This window comes from Neoarius graeffei, chromosome 6 (genome assembly GCF_027579695.1).
Source record: "Neoarius graeffei isolate fNeoGra1 chromosome 6, fNeoGra1.pri, whole genome shotgun sequence".
NCBI lineage: Eukaryota > Metazoa > Chordata > Actinopteri > Siluriformes > Ariidae > Neoarius > Neoarius graeffei.
The window spans coordinates 608,077-622,290 of record NC_083574.1 but is presented as its reverse complement, the minus strand read 5'-3'; positions in this window follow the sequence as shown (position 1 = coordinate 622,290).

Genomic DNA, 14,214 nt, shown 5'->3' with positions numbered 1-14,214 from the left:
TTGAGGCAGGACTTCTCCACCAACCTGGAGAGGGCAAGCCACCCTTTTCCGGTCGAGAACCATGGCCTCGGACTTGGAGGTGTTGATTCTCATCCCAGCCGCTTCACACTCGACTGCAAACCGCCCCAGTGCATGCTGAAGGTCCTGGTTTGAAGAAGCCAACAGGACAACATCATCCGCAAAAAGCAGAGATGAAATCCTGTGGTTCCCAAACAGGATTCCTTCCGGCCCCTGGCTGCGCCTAGAAATTCTGTCCATAAAAATTATGAACAGAACCGGTGAAAAAAGGGCAGCCCTGCCAGAGTCCAACATGCACTGGGAACAGGTCTGACTTACTGCCGGCAATGCGAACCAGACTCCTGCTCCGTTCGTACAGGGACCGGACAGCCCTTAGCAAAGAGCCCCGAACCCCATACTCCCGAAGCACCCCCCACAGAATACCACGGGGGACACGGTCGAATGCCTTCTCCAGATCCACAAAGCACATGTGGACTGGTTGGGCAAACTCCCATGAACCCTCGAGCACCCTATGAAGGGTATAGAGCTGGTCCAGTGTTCCGCGACCAGGACAAAAACCGCATTGTTCCTCCTGGATCCGAGGTTCGACTATTGGTCGAATTCTCCTCTCCAGTACCCTGGAGTAAACTTTCCCTGGGAGGCTGAGAAGTGTGATTCCCCTATAATTGGAGCACACTCTCCGGTCCCCTTTCTTAAAAAGAGGGACCACCACCCCAGTCTGCCACTCCAGAGGCACTGTCCCCGACCGCCACGCGATGTTGCAGAGGCGTGTCAACCAAGACAGCCCCACAACATCCAGAGACTTGAGATACTCAGGGCGGATCTCATCCACCCCCGGTGCCTTGCCACCGAGGAGCTTGCAAACCACCTCAGTGACTTCGGCTTGGGTAATGGACGAGTCCACCTCTGAGTCATCAGCCTCAGTCTCCTCAGTGGAAGACATGATGGTGGGATTGAGGAGATCCTCAAAGTATTCCTTCCACCACCCGACAATGTCCCCAGTCGAGGTCAACAGCTCCCCACCCGCACTGTAAACAGTGTTGGCAGAGTACTGCTTCCCCCTCCTGTGGTGCCGGATGGTTTGCCAGAATTTCTTCGAGGCCGACCGATAGTCCTTCTCCATGGCCTCCCCGAACTCCTCCCAGTTCCGAGTTTTTGCCTCCGCAACTGCGCGAGCTGCAGCACGCCTGGCCTGCTGATACCCGTCGGCTGCCTCAGGAGTCCCGGAGGTCAACATGGCCCAATAGGACTCCTTCTTCAGCTTGACGGCATCCCTTACTTCCGGTGTCCACCACCGGGTTCGGGGATTGCCGCCACGACAGGCACCGGAGACCTTGCGGCCACAGCTCCGAACAGCTGCGTCCACAATGGAGGTAGAGAACATGGTCCACTCAGACTCAATGTCCCCCGCCTCCCTCGGAAGCTGGGAAAAGCTCTCCCGGAGGTGGGAGTTAAAGACCTCCCCAACAGAGTGCTCAGCCAGACGTTCCCAGCAAACCCTCACTATACGTTTGGGCCTGCCAGGTCTGTCCAGCTTCCTCCTCCACCAGCGGATCCAACTCACCACCAGGTGGTGATCAGTTGACAGCTCAGCCCCTCTCTTCACCCGAGTGTCCAAAACATAGGGCCGGAGATCAGATGAAACGACTACAAAGTCGATCATCGACCTCCGACCTAAGGTGTCCTGGTGCCACGTGCACTTATGGACACCCCTATGCTCGAACATGGTGTTCGTTATGGACAAACCGTGACTAGCACAGAAGTCCAATAACAAAACACCACTCGGGTTCAGATCAGGGAGGCCGTTCCTCCCAACCACGCCCCTCCAGGTGTCACTGTCGTCGCCCACGTGAGCATTGAAGTCCCCCAGTAGCACAATGGAGTCCCCAGTCTGAGCACCCCTCAGTACCTCTCCCAGGGACTCCAAGAAGGCCGGATACTCTATACTGCTATTTGGCCCGTAGGCACAAACAACAGCAAGAGCCCTCTCCCCAATCCGAAGGCGCAGAGAGGCGACCCTCTCGTTCACTGGGGTAAACTCCAACACATGGCAGCTGAGCTGGGGAGCTACAAGCAAGCCCACACCAGCCCGCCGCCGCTCACCACGGGCGACTCCAGAGAAGTGGAAAGTCCAGCCCCTCTCGAGGAGCTGGGTTCCAGAGCCCAAGCTGTGCGTGGAGGTGAGCCAGACTATCTCTAGCCGGTACCTCTCAACCTCCCGCACAAGCTCAGGCTCTTTCCCCCCCAGCGAAGTGACATTCCATGTCCCAACAGCCAGCCGCTGTGTCCGGGGATCAGGTCGTCGAGGCCCCTGCCTTCGACTGCCACCCAATCCACACTGCACCAAACCCCTACTGCTACCTTTGTGGGTGGCTATGTACCCAAATCCTTTAAACTAGCAGTTATCAAACCCCTGATTAAAAAACCTGACCTTGATCCCTGTCAGCTGTCCAATTATCGACCGATATCAAACCTCCCCTTTATCTCCAAGATCCTTGAAAAAGCTGTGGCACAGCAGTTATGCTCATATTTACATAGGAATAACATCCATGAAATGTATCAGTCAGGATTTAGACCTCATCATAGCACAGAGACAGCACTGGTTAAAGTAGTAAACGACCTACTGTTGGCGTCTGATCAGGGCTGTGTCTCGCTGCTTGTGTTGCTTGACCTTAGTGCAGCATTTGATACCATTGATCATTCCATTCTTCTGGATAGACTAGAAAATGTTGTGGGAGTTAAGGGAACGGCCCTCTCCTGGCTCAGCTCTTATTTAACTGATCGCTATCAGTATGTTGATGTAAATGGTGATATTTCTAGATGTACTGAGGTAAAGTTTGGGGTTCCACAAGGTTCTGTCTTGGGTCCACTGCTTTTTTCTTTATATATGTTCCCTCTGGGTGATATTATTCGTAAACATTGTATTAGTTTCCACTGTTATGCTGATGACACACAGTTGTATGTTTCTGCAAAACCTGATGAGAGACACCAGCTTAATAGAATTGAGGAATGTGTGAAGGACATTAGACACTGGATGCTTATTAATTTCCTTCTGCTTAACTCTGACAAGACTGAAGTACTTGTACTCGGACCACATGCAGCTAGAAGTAAGTTTTCTGATTACACAGTAACTCTGGATGGCCTTTCTGTTTTTTCATGTGCAGCAGTAAAAGACCTCGGAGTGATTATGGACCCCAGTCTTTCATTCGAAACTCACATTGATAACATCACCCGGATAGCTTTCTTTCATCTCAGAAATATTGCTAAGATAAGAAATTTAATGTCATTGCATGATGCAGAAAAACTAGTCCATGCTTTTGTTCCCTCCAGGTTGGATTATTGTAATGCCTTACTGTCTGGATGTTCCAATAAGTGCATAAATAAGCTCCAGTTAGTTCAAAATGCAGCAGCAAGAGTCCTTACTAGAACTAGAAAATATGACCCCATCACCCCTGTCTTGTCCACACTGCATTGGCTCCCAATCAAATTTCATATTGATTATAAAATACTACTATTGACCTTTAAAGCACTGAATGGTCTCGCACCACAGTACCTGAGTGAACTTCTGCTCCTCTATGACCCGCCACGCCTACTTAGATCAAAAGGTACAGGCTATCTGCTGGTACCTCGTATAGTGAAAGCTACATCAGGGGGCGGAGCCTTTTCTTACAAAGCCCCACAGTTATGGAACAGCCTTCCAAGTAGTGTTCGGGAATCAGACACAGTCTCAGCGTTTAAGTCTCGGCTGAAAACATATCTGTTTAGTCAAGCCTTGTGTTAATGGTGTTTATGAGGTAAAGGAGTAGATCTGGAGGGTCCTCAGACATAGAGTGTTTTGGTAAACTTGTTAGGACTAGGACTGTTTTGGCCTCTAGAGGCCGCTGTTATTTCCTTTTCATGTCGTGTTCATTTTGGCCTCTAGAGGCCGCCACTGTTCCTGTGTTTTGAGTTTGTGTTAATTGCCTAATTATCTTCACCTGTGTCCTTAATTAGTTTGTGTATTTATACCCCTGAGTTCAGTCCTCTTGTCACGGAGTCTTTGTGCTGTTATGTTTATCTCCAGTTTCCTTTGTACTGTGTTTTTTGATCTTCTTAGCTTTTGTATTTTTGCACTTTGCTTTTCTTTTGGATTATACTCTTTGGTTTTTTTTTGTCTTTTGTTTTGCCCTGTATATAGTGTATATAGTTTAAATAAACCTTTTGATTCTTTTTCTACTTCCGCCTCACGCCTCTGCATTTGAGTCATCCCCCTGGTGGCCTAGTGGGGGTTTGCTGGATTATCACACCAACGAACCAGGTTCGAATCCCAGCAAAACCCTAACAGAAAGACTCCGTCATGACCGACTCAGCAGAGGCTGCTTCAACTGTCTACCCGGCCAACCTTCAGGGAATTATGGCAGCTTTGACACGCTTCGGAGCGACCATGGACGCTCATGGACGTACGCTCACCAGCCAACGTGAGGCCCTCGCTCGCCACGAGGAACTGCTTCAGCAAATTGGGAAAACCCTGGCACAGCTGACATCTCTGCCTGCATCTCCTGCTCCTGATCCAGTTCCTGCTCCTGATCCAGCTCCCACTCCTGCTCCAGTGCCTCCTGCAATGCTGCCTTCTTCACCTCGCGAACCCAGCCTTCCTGCACCACAGAGGTATGACGGCAAGCACAGTGAGTGCCGAGAGTTCCTTACCCAGTGTCAACTCACCTTTGAGCTTCAGCCTACCACCTACACTACGGATCGCCGCAAGATTGCCTTTGTGATCACCTTATTAGCTGGTAAGGCGCGAGCCTGGGCTACTGCTATCTGGCAAAGACAGGGACCTGAGTGCTTTGATTTCCAGCTGTTTTCTGAAGAGATGCTTCGGGTCTTCGATCAGGCAGACATCAGTACCGACGCAGCCCGAAAGCTCATGTCCATCCGGCAAGGAGGAAGCGTCGCAGATTACGCCATCTCGTTCCGAACACTCGCAGCTGTAAGTGGATGGAACGAGACTGCCCTGGTGTCAGCCTTCCACCATGGTCTGTCTGACCCCATCAAGGACGGTCTGGCCTCTATTGGATGCCCAAGTGACCTCGAAACCCTCATCTCACATGCTATTCGTCTGGACAACAGGATGAGAGAACGCCACCAAGCCTTGAGCCCCCCCAGCCTCCCTACCTCTACCTGGAGACCGTCTACCTCCTTCAGTGACTGTCCAGAACCCATGCAAGTGGGTCGTACTCGCCTCTCCGCATCTGAGAGGGAGCGCAGAAGGAGGGACAAGTGCTGCATCTACTGTGGCAAGCCTGGTCACTTCCGAGCATCATGTCCCGAACTCTTGGGAAAAGGACCGCCCCGTCCAGCCGAGGGAGGGTTGTGACGGGGCCTACCCTCTCTCCCGGACTCCCTGGCCAAGGAATCTACATCCCGGTCTCCATCTCCTGGGGTGAGTCTGTCCACTCTTGTCAAGCTTTGATAGACTCAGGGGCGGCTGGGAACTTTATGGATATTCACTTCGCCCAAAGCATCAATATTCCGACTGCACCTCTTGAAGTCCCACTGTCTGTGTCTGCCCTCGATGGCCAAGCGTTAGGTGATGGAAGAGTCACCCAAGTTACTTCTCCAGTTTTCCTCCAGTCTCAAGGTCACAAGGAAGAAATATCCCTGCACCTGATTCCTTCACCTGAGTTCCCAGTTATTCTAGGCCTTCCTTGGCTTACTCGCCACAACCCTCGCATAGACTGGGTAACAAGCCAGGTTGTGGAATGGGGCCCTGCATGCCATGCCTCTTGTCTGCTCTCTAGCTCTCCTGTGTCTCCTGCCGAGCCCCCTGATCTCACCGAGTTATCTCAAGTTCCCACAGAGTACTGGGATCTCAAGGAGGTATTCAGCAAGAGCAGGGCCGCCGTTCTTCCTCCGCACCGGGCCTACGACTGTGCCATCGACTTGCTCCCTGGGACTACCCCTCCTCGTGGCAGACTGTTTTCACTCTCTCAGCCAGAACGCAAGGCCATGGAGGAATACCTCAAAGATGCCCTGGTCTCTGGGTTTATTCGACCCTCCACTTCACCTGCTGGAGCCGGCTTCTTCTTTGTCGGCAAGAAGGATGGGGGGCTCCGACCATGTATTGATTACAGGGGCCTGAATAAGATCACTGTGCGCAACCGATATCCCCTTCCGCTGATGTCCACAGCTTTCGACCTGCTCCAAGGCGCCACCGTCTTCACCAAGTTGGACCTACGGAACGCATACCACCTCATCCGTATCCGACAGGGAGACGAGTGGGAGACTGCCTTTAACACCCCGTCTGGGCACTACGAATACCAGGTGATGCCCTTCGGACTCACCAACGCACCAGCTGTTTTTCAGGCCCTAATCAACGACGTCTTAAGGGACATGATTAACCTATACATTTTTGTCTACCTCGACGACATCCTTATCTTTTCCAAGACCGTGCAGGAGCACCGCCACCATGTCCGCCAGGTTCTCCAGAGGCTGCTACAGAACAATCTGTTCGCCAAGGCCCAGAAATGCGAATTTCATGTTCCCGAGGTCTCCTTTCTGGGATTTATTGTACGGACAGGCCAACTCCAAATGGACCCTGCCAAGACCCTGGCCGTCCGGGATTGGCCTACTCCCAAGTCCGTTAAGGAGGTTCAGCGGTTCTTAGGATTCGCTAACTTCTACCGCAAGTTCATCAGGAACTTCAGTTCTGTGGCAGCACCCATGTCAGACCTCACCAAAGGGACAGGTGGATCTTATGGCTGGTCTCCTCAGGCAGAAAAGGCGTTCAAAGACCTCAAGGACCGCTTCTGCACGGCACCCATTCTGGTTCTCCCGGACACCTCCCAACCATTCATCGTGGAGGTGGACGCCTCGGACAGTGGTGTCGGCGCGGTGCTCTCTCAACGTTCGGAAGGAAAGCTGCACCCCTGCGCTTACTTCTCCCACCGCCTGAGTCCTGCGGAGTCCCGGTACGATGTGGGGGATCGAGAACTGCTAGCGGTCAAACTGGCCCTTGAGGAGTGGAGGCACTGGCTGGAGGGAGCACAACATCCATTCCTGGTTTGGACTGACCACAAGAACCTGGAGTACCTCCAGCAAGCCAAGAGACTGAACCCTCGACAGGCTAGGTGGGCCCTGTTTTTCAGTCGGTTTGACTTCACCCTCTCATACCGCCCCGGCTCCAAGAACACCAAACCTGACGCACTGTCCAGACTGTTCTCTGCCACTAACAGGGAGAATGAAGTCGGGCCTATTATCCCTGTGTCCCGGATTGTGGCCCCTGTCCGCTGGGGTATTGAGGAGGCTGTTCGACGAGCCCAACGCCAGGACCCCAGTCCTGGGACGGGGCCACCAGGCCTCTTGTACGTCCCACATCAAGCCCGGGCCAAGGTTCTCCAGTGGGGTCACTCTTCCCCTCTCACCGCCCACCCGGGAGCTCGGAGGACCCTGGACTTCCTGAAAAGACGCTTCTGGTGGCCTAACATGGAGAAGGAAGTAAGGTCATTTGTCCTGTCCTGTGAGGTTTGCACCAGAACCAAGAACCCACGACAGCGTCCCCAGGGTCTCCTGCACCCTCTGACCATTCCCCGGCGTCCCTGGTCCCACGTGGCAGTCGACTTTATCACGGGTCTCCCTGAGTCACAAGGTAACACGGTCATTTTGGTCTTAGTTGACAGATTCTCCAAGGCCTGCCGCTTCATACCACTGTGCAAACTCCCCTCTGCTCTTGAAACTGCGAAACTTTTGTTTAATCATGTCTTCCGAGTCTTTGGTCTTCCACAGGACATCGTCTCAGACCGAGGGCCCCAGTTCTCCTCCCGAGTGTGGCACGGGTTCTGCAAGGTCATCGGAGCCACTGCCAGCCTCTCCTCTGGGTTTCACCCACAGTCCAATGGTCAGACGGAGAGGCTCAACCAGGACCTGGAAACCACCCTGCGAGGCCTGGCTATGGATAACCCGACATCGTGGAGCACCTGGCTGCCATGGGCGGAGTACGCCCACAACACCCTGCAGTCATCGGCCACCAAGCTGTCGCCATTCCAGTGCCAATTCGGGTTCCAGCCACCTCTGTTCCCGGACCAGGAGGAGGACGCGGGGGTGCCCTCGGTCAACCAATATGTGAGACGGTGTCGCAAGACCTGGAGCAAGGTCAGGAAGACCCTCATACAGACCTCCAGAACCAACCAGACTCAGGCCAACCGCCATAGAAGACCTGCACACGCTTTCCGCCCTGGGCAGCGTGTTTGGCTGTCCACTAAGGACCTTCCACTGCGGGTGGAGAACCGCAAGCTTGCTCCTCGCTACATTGGCCCCTTCAAGGTGGTGCGCAGGGTGAACCCTGTCTCCTACCGGCTCCAGTTGCCCCGGACTCTGAGGATCAACCCCACTTTCCATGTTTCCCTGTTACGGCCCGTACTGACGTCTACGTATGCCCCTGCCCCTAGGAACCCCCCACCCCCCCGCATCTTCCAGGGGCAGACTGTGTTCACTGTGAATCGCCTGCTTGACTCCCGCCGGGTCCGCGGCGGGTTGCAATATCTGGTGGACTGGGAGGGCTATGGTCCTGAGGAGCGCTGCTGGGTTCCTGCTCGGGATGTCCTTGATAAAGAACTATGTCGGGACTTCCATTCGGCCCATCCGGATCGCCCTGGGAACGTCAGGAGACGCTCCTAGAGGGGGGGGTCCTGTTAGGACTAGGACTGTTTTGGCCTCTAGAGGCCGCTGTTATTTCCTTTTCATGTCGTGTTCATTTTGGCCTCTAGAGGCCGCCACTGTTCCTGTGTTTTGAGTTTGTGTTAATTGCCTAATTATCTTCACCTGTGTCCTTAATTAGTTTGTGTATTTATACCCCTGAGTTCAGTCCTCTTGTCACGGAGTTTTTGTGCTGTTATGTTTATCTCCAGTTTCCTTTGTACTGTGTTTTTTGATCTTCTTAGCTTTTGTATTTTTGCACTTTGCTTTTCTTTTGGATTATACTCTTTGGTTTTTTTTTTGTCTTTTGTTTTGCCCTGTATATAGTGTATATAGTTTAAATAAACCTTTTGATTCTTTTTCTACTTCCGCCTCACGCCTCTGCATTTGAGTCATCCCCCTGGTGGCCTAGTGGGGGTTTGCTGGATTATCACACCAACGAACCAGGTTCGAATCCCAGCAAAACCCTAACAAAACTGGGATGTATGGATGCTGTCAGTCCCCACTCGCTTGCTCACTCGAGTTTGTTGATGGTGTAGTGGCTGCTGCTTTATGTCCTGGGGCCCCTCATGCCTGTGTTACCTTCTGGCTCTCCCCTTTTAGTTATGATGTTATAATTAGTCTCGCCGGAGTCCCTGCTTGCAAAATGTACACTGTTCTTAATCATTAGATGACACTGGGCAAACCTAACAACCTCTCTCTCTCTCTTTCTCCTGAGACACCAGTGATGCTGAACCTCTCCTGCTCCTCAGACCTGCCTGATCCATCCTGATGTCCTACTTTTGGCTGGAGTCTCATCACATTGCTCCTGTAGAGGATGGCCCCCATATGGACAGACTAAAGACACACTTAGAAGATGCTCTGAAGAAGTTTTACACTCAAGTCTCCATCAATGAACAGTTTATAACTTCAACAAAACAGACTTCCTGTTAAACTATAATGAATTTCCTGGTTCCACACTTGTACTTTGTGACTCTATAGGACACAGTTACAGAAGTGAGTTATTTATAATCACGCTGTCTGTTATCACCCAGATGGGGATGGGTTCCCTTTAGAGTCTGGTTCCTCTCGAGGGTTCTTCCTCTTGTCGTCTGAGGGAGTTTTTCCTCAACACCGTCACCTCAGGGTTAATCATCAGGGATAAATTTATGAGTTCATACGTTTAAAATCTATAATTTTCTGTAAAGCTGTTTTTTGACAATGTCTACTGTTAAAAGTGCTATACCGGTACAAATAAACTGATAAGATTCACACACACACACACACACACACACACACACAGAGGAGAACTATGACCTTTTAGTAATATGTGAGATGCAGAAGTGCTTCAGTGATAATAACACACCGCTTGGGGGCGAGACATCAATAATACATGCAGGAGACGCATCGATTGGCGCGAGCACGCGGTCGGGTCGTTCAGAACTGATTTAGTAATCAGAAGTGGTTTCTGATTCTATTTCCTCAGGCTGCGTTTAGCCACTCCATCGGTGTGTCGGTGTCTCTGGGGGCGTGTCCTCGTGTTTACATGAGTTTACAACTGTAGAAGATCTGATTCCTGTAAAAGCATAAAGGTACAACTGTAGTAGAGTCACAGCCTCTGTGTGGTTCATCAACACATCATCATCACTGAACACATCAACACTGAACACATCATCATCACTGAACACATCATCACTGAACACATCATCACTGAACACATCAACACTGAACACATCATCATCATCACTGAACACATCATCACTGAACACATCAACACTGAACACATCAACACTGAACACATCATCATCATCATCACTGAACACATCATCACTGAACACATCAACACTGAACACATCATCATCATCATCACTGAACACATCAACACTGAACACATCATCATCATCACTGAACACATCAACACTGAACACATCAACACTGAACACATCATCATCATCACTGAACACATCATCATCACTGAACACATCAACACTGAACACATCAACACTGAACACATCATCACTGAACACATCAACACTGAACACATCAACACTGAACACATCATCACTGAACACATCAACACTGAACACATCATCATCATCATCATCACTGAACACATCAACACTGAACACATCATCATCATCATCATCACTGAACACATCAACACTGAACACATCATCATCAACACTGAACACATCATCATCATCACTGAACACATCATCATCATCACTGAACACATCATCACTGAACACATCATCATCATCACTGAACACATCATCACTGAACACATCAACACTGAACACATCATCATCATCACTGAACACATCATCATCATCACTGAACACATCATCATCATCACTGAACACATCATCACTGAACACATCAACACTGAACTCATCATCACTGAACACATCATCACTGAACACATCAACACTGAACACATCATCATCATCACTGAACACATCATCATCATCACTGAACACATCATCATCATCACTGAACACATCATCACTGAACACATCAACACTGAACTCATCATCACTGAACACATCATCACTGAACACATCAACACTGAACACATCATCATCACTGAACACATCATCACTGAACACATCATCATCATCACTGAACACATCATCACTGAACACATCGTCATCATCACTGAACACATCATCACTAAACACATCATCATCATCACTAAACACATCATCATCATCATCACTGAACACATCATCACTGAACACATCATCATCATCAACATCACTGAACACATCATCAACACTGAACAGATCATCACTGAACACAACATCATCAACACTGAACACACCATCATCACTGAACACATCATCACTGAACACATCAACATCATCATTATCATCAGTAGTTCGAGGAGGTGTTCAGCAAACCCGAGCCCTGTGGTCTTTCCCCACACGGACCCCACAACTGCACTGTTGAGCTCCTGACATGCCCCTCAACCCCCTGCAAGAGAATCTGGTGGAAAATATCGAGGATTCTCTCAAACAGGGATTCCTTTGATCCCACATCTCCCTTCCACAGCACACATCTTCTCACTTTGCCATAGATTTCATTTCAAATCTCACAGCATCATAGGGCTACACAACAATGTTCATCAGAGACTGATTGTCCACGTTAGTATGACCCACTCCACAGCCTAACCTCCCTCAGCTTCTGAAGCAGCAAAGTCTTTCATCATGTCTTCAAGTATTTTGTCATCACACAGGACATCATGTTCAATCAGGGAACCCAGTTTATTTCACAAGTGTGGAAAAACTTCATGGACAATTAAGGAGTCACCCTGAGTCTCACTGCTGGGTCGCAGCCACAGGCCAATGAGTCACCCAAGAAACTGACAGGTTTCTCAGGACATTTGTGACCCCTCACCGAATCCAGGGACACATGTCGGCCGAAACGAATCCGAGATAATCGCAAAAGAAGCATTTTTTTTCGAAATTTGTGATTTTTGTTTTTTTCCATCATGTGCAAGTTGAGATCTTGAAGAATGCAATCAGTATTTCAGATAATAGATTGTTTTGTTGGAAAAGCATACATTTTTTGTTGCAAATTGTCTCGTTTTTGTCAGGACTGTAGCCTGCTTGGGGGTGTGGGTAAATTACCATATGGGCCATTCACATCATGATTTAAGTCTTTTGGTTTTTTTTTTCCACGAATCAGCTGTATGATCCGAGTTGACCGCATAAATACTTAGCTGCATACAGGCGTGTGATTTCACTATGGAATGAGTTACTAAACAGAGCGCAGAGGAGCTGAAACACCGCGAAGCAAACAGACAGTATTTACATCGGAGATCACCATTTCTAGCAAAAAAAAAAATGCAACCTCGTTTTCCAGATTGAATGGAATACTTGAATGATCAGATGATACATGGACCGTTTTAGGACTTCATTATTCCATCGGAGGCATTAGTGTGTGCAAGGCGCCGTTTCTCTTTCTGATGGGGTGAGTTTATTAATCTAAGGCTGTGTGGTTATATTTGCATGTAACGGAGAGTGTTGTGGTTTGGTTAAGCCTAGGTCACAACCGGACGTACGATTTTTTGGCCGTGTGATTTTTGGCATTTCCCAAATCGCTGCAGTTTTTTTTTTGTTCATGGAGAAAGACGTGTGTTGGCCGTAAGTTTATCTTGCAACCTGAAAAAATGTAAGCGCCCGTAGAGTTTGTTTGACATGACAAAGAACCTCTGCGGCCGGTCTGCAGCTCGAAAATCAGCACGTCACACGCGCGCTCTCGTGCTTTTCACATGCGCGCTCTCGTGCTTTTCACACGTGCGCTCTCGTGCGTTTCATGCGCGCTCTCCGTGTGTTTCTTGCGTTTTTTGCGTGTAGACTGGCTGTAGGAGCGCGTACTGTACGGCCGGTTGTGACCGAGGCTTTACATGAAACTAGTGTTGTGTTAGTTGTGCCATCATCGTGCTATCTTTCTTTCTTACGGTGTGAGTAATTTTTCAACCACAAAACGTTAAAGTATACTTTAGGACTTATTTTTGTACTTCATAATTGTGTTGGGCATACTTTGCATGGAAGGAAAATTGACGTGGTGATCTTTGTTTACATGAAAGTAGTATCGTGCTAGCTCGTAGGGGGTAGGGCTTTCCTTAATGTCATGCAAATGAGCAGCATTATGTGCCCGCCCTACACCCAGAGTAGCTGAGATGGAAAACTTTGAGGGCGATTTTCTCCCTTTTCTGTTTTAAGAAGTATTGAGGTATTTCACCTGACGTCACAGGGTCACGTGACGCCCCGGTGTCCGCCATTTTGGACGGCAAGCTAGCTAATGTCAACAACAGTAGCTGGTATGTTACTGTAGCAATGTTTACGTTCAGTCATTTGGATGACTGTTAAAACCTTTCAGTCTCAAGTTTTTCCTTTACTGGATTTACTAGTTTACTGAGCCAGCCGGCCCCGGAGCGCTAGCTAGCTAGCCAGCCAGCCCCGGAGCGCTAGCTAGCCAGCCAGCCGGCCCCGGAGAGCTAGCTAGCCCCGGAGCGCTAGCTAGCCCCGGAGCGCTAGCTAGCCAGCCAGCCAGCCCGCCCCGGAGCGCGCGCTAGCTAGCCAGCCAGCCAGCCGGCCCCGGAGCACTAGCCAGCCAGCCGGCTCCGGAGCGCTAGCCAGCCAGCCGACTCCGGAGCGCTAGCCAGCCGGCCCCGGAGCACTAGCCAGCCCGCCCCGGAGCGCTAGCTAGCCAGCCAGCCAGCCCGCCCCAGAGCGCTAGCTAGCTAGCCAGCCAGCCAGCCGGCTCCAGAGCGCTAGCTAGCCAGCCAGCCGGCTCCGGAGCGCTAGCTAGCCAGCCAGCCGGCTCCGAAGCACTAGCCAGCCGGCCCCGGAGCGCTAGCTAGCCCTGGAGCGCTAGCTAGCCCCGGAGCGCTAGCTAGCCAGCCAGCCAGCCCGCCCCGGAGCGCGCTCAGTAAACTAGTAAATACAGTAAAGGAAAAACTTACAACGGGCCATGTCTCAACGGACTAAGAAGTTATTTCAATGACATTTAATAACATTTTGTTTATCCTGAGGA